This window comes from Channa argus, chromosome 9, assembly GCF_033026475.1.
Source record: "Channa argus isolate prfri chromosome 9, Channa argus male v1.0, whole genome shotgun sequence".
NCBI classification, from domain to species: domain Eukaryota; kingdom Metazoa; phylum Chordata; class Actinopteri; order Anabantiformes; family Channidae; genus Channa; species Channa argus.
In genome coordinates, this window is record NC_090205.1 from 1,409,904 (window position 1) to 1,415,903 (window position 6,000).

A 6,000-nucleotide genomic window follows, 5' to 3' on the forward strand; every position below is an offset into this window, starting at 1 on the left:
GGATCCTTGCAGTGCAGCCACATTTGGCACAGATAAACCTCTTGATGAGCTGAATCTACATGGGAAAAAGCTTAACCTTCTACTTACAACTATGGTGGAAAACAAGGTTGTGATTAGTAATATGGTAAAAGACGTGGAAGTAAGTCACATGGAATCAAATAATATTTAGGAGATGCTTTTATCCAAAGCGACTTACAAGTGAGGTACAAGGCAGCAAAAATCTAAGTCAAGGACAAAATATCAAAGCAAGTCCTATCAGAAAAGTGTTTACATTTCATGAGATGCTGGTGCAATAAAGAGCAGCAAGGAATTTATTTATTTAGATAGAATAGATTTAAGTGCATAGGAAGTTGTGGAAGAGTTCTGTTTTCAGCAGTTTTTTGAATATTGGGAGTATTGGGAATATTGTTGCTCGTTGGCAGACCCCAGCAGAAGGGAAGCATGGTAGACCTGAATGAGGTAAAGCATCAACAACCAGTAACTGCATTAACAAAGTGTTGCACTAATCAAGACATGACCAGCACCTGTACAATGAGTTGGGTTATATATTCCGTGATGAAAGGGTCTGATTTTCCTGATGTTGTAGAGGGCAAATCTGCTGCCCTGGAGACTGAGGAGATGAGGTCCTTAAAGCTCAGTTGGTCGTCAATGATGACCCTGAGATTCTTGGCCGACTTAGTGGGGACAATCACTGTACATCGAATGTTGATGTTGATGTTGATGTTTTTAATCAAAGGTCTGGCTGGGAAGACAAGGATTTCGGTCTTGGAAAGACTAAGCTGAAGATGTCTTCCTCTAGCAATGATAGAAGCAATAGATAGAAGCATAGCAATGATAGAAAATGCCATGTGAGCAGATGATAGAACCCAGGGATGTAGTATAGACAGGAAAAAGAAGAGGATCAAGAACTGAACCCTGCGGAACACCGGTAGAGAGGCTATGAGAGTGACAAACGTGGATACCTTGAAGGTTCATCCCGATAGGTAAGATCAAAGCCAGGCTAGAGCTGATCCAGAGATGCCCAAGTCAGAGAGTGTGGTCAAGAGTATCTGATGGTTCACAGTGTCACAGTCTGATGATAGATCAAGTAGGATTAAGACACAAGACTGTGGGCGACTGTGGTGCAGGAAGGTAGAGCGGTTGCCCACCAATCTCACAGTTGTTGGTTCAATCTCCGGCTCCTCCGGTCACATGTCAAAGTGTCCTTGAGCAAGACACTGTACCCCAACTTAGTTGCTCTTAGTGAGTGTTGGCCAGCTGCAAAGCAGCTCCCCCATCGGTGTAAGATTGTGAGAGTGAATGGGGGAATAAGAAGCACTGTAAAGCGCTTTGAGTGCTAATATGTAGAAAAGCGCTATATAAGTGCAGACCATTTACCATTTGACCTGCGGCTTTTGCAGCTGGAAGAGATTCCATGACATTAAGGAGTACTGTTTCTATGGAGTGACCCCTCTTGAAGCCAGACTGGTTGACATTGAGGAATTTGTTCTTGGAAAGAAAGTCTGAGAGTTGATTGAAGACAGCTTTTCCATTGTCTTGGCCAGAAATGAAAGTAAAGAGGTCGGTAATTTTCCGGTAATCTGGGCCTTCTTGAATGAGGTCAGAAAACTGCCTGCAGTGAGAGAGGTAGATGGCGGAGGTGAAGGTGGATAGATGAGTGAATTGAAAGTGGAGAACAGCTTTCTGGTCTCCGTCGTGTTGCTGAGCTTCTCCTGGTAGTATTCAGTCTTTGCCCTGGTGACACTGTGAGAAAAAGATCCAAGCAGATCCTGATACTCAGCAAGGGCGGATGGAGTCTTGGATTTGCACCACTTCCTCTCAGCACTCCTGAGTGTGGAGGGTTGTTCACGGATCCAGTCAGTTAGCCACGGATTAGAAGCTGAAGTTTGAACAGGCCTAGAAGACATGGGGCAGAGACTATTGAGACACTATGAAAGTGTATTGCAGAGGCTGTCCATGGGTGTGTCTGCATCGACAAATGGAGAGGTCCTGTGTTGGGGGCAGAGTTGCGTAAACCAGCGAAGAGAAAAAGGTAAACTACGTTAATCCTTCATTGTGTGGATGATCCTGCCAATCACCCAGGAGTTACAAGGCGCTGACTCATCAACAAGCAACACAATGTCCCCTGGAACAAAATTGTGGTTTGCATTTTTGCCGCCTTTGGAGCTCAGGTAGATACTCTTTAGCCCAGCTTTTCCAAAAGAGATCTGCCATATACTGGACTTGTCTCAATCTAAGGCGTAAGGATCATCTTTCTGGAAAACTGGAATCTTGAAGAAGGTGTATTGGTGTCAGGTTTGTGATTTGGTGTTGACAGGTGCGACACCTGGATAGAATCTTTATGATTGCTGATATTTGATTTGGTATCCAGTATCTTTGACGTAAAGTAGACAAGACATGGTTGCGACCACCATGCCCTATCCATTCATGGATGTCCTGCAGTATAAGCTGAAATACCGCCTATACGAAGAATTCCATCTTGAATCAATGGATTTAGTCTGTGTACGTGGCGCTCCGTTTCACAAATTTGATCTGGAAAGCTCTTCCGCTGGCAGTGACAAATTATTTCAACCTCTGCTTCCTAAAACTCATCCACAGTTAGGTTGTTCTTTCTTGTTTTATAGTTCGGCATTTTTCCTTGAAGCTGAATATCTTGGACAATATTTCCTAACAACTTTTCCTGCAGGACAATGTTAGGAGCATCTTTCAACCTCAGAAGCAAGGCTACAGCTCGCTCTAAATGTGTCCATGATGAGTACTACTCTATCAACCTTTGCATTATATCAGTGCTTTCTTCAATTGCGAGAACATTCACTGTGACTTTTCTTTTCACCTCAGGATCGGCTAAATCAACGTCTTGCAAGTCTGGATTTCTTGGCCACTTCTCGACGGCTTGTGTAAGGAATTCAGGTCCAGAAACCCAAAGCTTATTACGCAGAAAGGCTTTCATGTTCTGTCTCCTTTATGCACCATTTGCTGGGTTAAGTGAGTTCACGTAGTGCCATTGTGAACCTTTTGAGTTCTGCTGAAATGCCGAGACCCTATTAACTGCAAACATGTGAAACGTTGATGTCTCATTGTTGATGTACTTTAGGACTGCTGTACTGTCAGTCCAATACACAATCTACTGTCAGTCCTCCAGTGGAAGCTCCAAATCCTTTGCTGCAGTAAGCTCCAAACGAGGGATAGTGATGAGCTTTAGGGGGGAAACTCTTGCCTTTCCCAACAAAAAGGCACTGTGAGTTTGGTTACTGATGCATAGCTAGCACAACTATGCGATTAAGTGGCTCCAAACAGATGCACCTCCATCCTGTATTCTGCCATCGGCTGACTAATGTCACCATATGGCCACCATAGGAATCTGAATAGGACAGCGTCGGCTGATGAGACCTTTTCCTGGTGGAACATAGTGTCCACACATGAAACCTAGTCAGAACTCCAATTATTGTACTATTCCAGGTGGCCTACCTCCAACTCTATCACCATATTACTGGTCACAATTTTGTTTTCCCCCATGGTTGTAAGAAGAAGGCTGACCTTTTTCCCATGCAGCTTAAGCTCGTCAAGAAGTTTATCTGTGCAAAACATAGATGTGCTGCCAGTATCCAAGAATGCATACGAAGAAATCACTTTGTTGCCCTTTTTTGCCTTCACTCGGAAAGGAATTATGTGGGAATTACATCTGCTTTGCATGAATCCATTGAACACTGCAAGTTCGTCACAGTCCACAGACTGCCTCTCCTTCTTGATCTTCACGTGCAGCAAAGTAGGTTGCGTCCCTGAGCAGAACTGACAGTTTACCTCCTCCTGACAGCGCTTGCTCACATGCTCTGGTTTCAGGCATCTGAAGCATAAGCCTTCCTTCCTGAGAAACTATTCTTATCCTTGTAAGGAGAATTCTGTAGTTTATTTTTACAGTGCTCAAAAGTATGCCCTTCATGGCAAAACAGACAAGACTCAGGTGAGGCTTTGATAGTATTGGAAGAGTCTGTCTTACTAAAGCCAGGCTCTGCATTCACATCCTTTTGAGTAACCACTTGCGTCACAGAAGTGGTAAAGCTTTTTTTAATACAACCTACCTTCCCTACCTTGGCACCTGAAGGACTCTTTAGGTGTTCTTTAGGTTTGTCTACCATGTCCCCATAGTAAGGATGCAGTGATCTGGGCTTCATCATTTACAAACTCAACTACTTCTATAAAATTAGCCTTAAGACCGTGTTTCCTAGATCGTAGGCCAGATTCCTTCACTTCTCTTTCAACTCTCCACATCTCCCTGGGTTTTCCAATTGTGTTCCACTCCAACAGGTAGAGTTGATCACTGTCATCCCCCCTCTATTCTCCACAGTCTGTTCAAATGTTTTGGCTACAGAATCTGTTATAGACTTCCTAGATCTCCTTGAGGATGCCCTGGACACTGGACACTGGACACTGTCCTCAGGAGCAACACTTTCATTTCCCTTATGTGCTTCCTCAAGACGTTAATTTTCCTCTGTTAACCCACGTACAACCTCATCGACAAGTTTTCTGAGTAATTTTAACGTTGGCTCAAACCAATCTTTCTGGTCGGTATTAATTTCCTCTTCGAGCTTAAGCTCCTGGTATACTTCCTTGATTGAGGTATTTATGCTACAAAACTCCTTGAGCACATTGTAGAACTCTGGCAACAGCTTGGTTTCCACCACCATGCAGCAGTTGTCTTCCATGAAACAGCGCATCTTGGTCTTTAGTTTCACCAGCTGGTCCAACTTGGCCTTCCTTTTTTCTGTCAGATTTTTCAAAGCATTCTCCATGGCCTTGAGACTTGACTTTCGTTTCTCTACGCTGTCTGGATCAAGAGCTGGATCAGCTTCTCCCTCTATCATTTGCTGAGTAGTGTTTAGCTGGTGCAGAGATGGTTTCTTACTAATGTAGAGGCAATCTTACTCGGATCTGACAAATCTGATGCTACAGCAAATACTTCACTCCGGAGATCGTTGTATGATGAACATTGAACATTTATTGTACTTGCTTCTCAACTTAGCCGATGATGGGTCAATTGTACATGCAAGTTTAAGTACAGCAATCTCACTAACACGTTCGCAAACAGCTTTATCAAACAAGTTTCTCAAAGAATGGCTGAACTCACTGATGTTCAAGACGGTGGTGAGACCAGCGATGTTGTTCGCCTTAGAGAAAGTGGCACTGAAGAAGGCAGACAGGAGGCAGAGCTGGAGGTAGCAGAGCTTAAGATGTTGAGGTTCTCTTTGGGAGTGACGAGGATGGACAGGATCAGGAATGAGGACATCAGAGGGACAGCTCATGTTAGATGTTTTGGAGATAAAGTCAGAGAGGCCAGATTGAGGTGGTTTGGACGTGTTCAGAGGAGAGACTGTGAATGAGGTTGGACCTGGCTCTGTAAGTTCCATCATTATTATGCACAGGTTTCTGCACTGTTCTTTAGATTGTAGATTTTTGACTGTGGCCTTTGTGTACTAGAACTTTTAAGACTTGATTTGGAATTTGAGAGAGTTTGCATTGTGGATATTATGATTAATGATGAACCTAATGGACAGGCTCTGGACTTCCTACAAGTAAATGTACTTTTCTACTCTGGACCTAGTTCCATACTGAGCTCAGACTTGCTTTTACTCTTGCCTGATTATAACTTTTGACTAATATCTCCCTGCCCACTTAAACTGTCTCTGAATGTGACTGTACATGATCTCTCTCTTTCTCAGTTGCTAGAATTGCCTAAGCTCTCTTAGTTACCCCTGCTGTTTCTGGCAAGCGGCATACCTCACCACCACCACCTCTTCTACTCTATGATTACAATAAACTATCTCAAACCAATGGTACAACAAAAATGGGAACAACAAACTGACAAACTTCCCTCCGTCATGTTTTAGTCATTCCACCATGTTTCTGTATACTATAAAGATGTATCACTGAGTTCCCAATATACCTGTCAGGCTTTATGCATATTTTGCTCAATGTAGATTTCAGTCTTACGTAATTGAATGT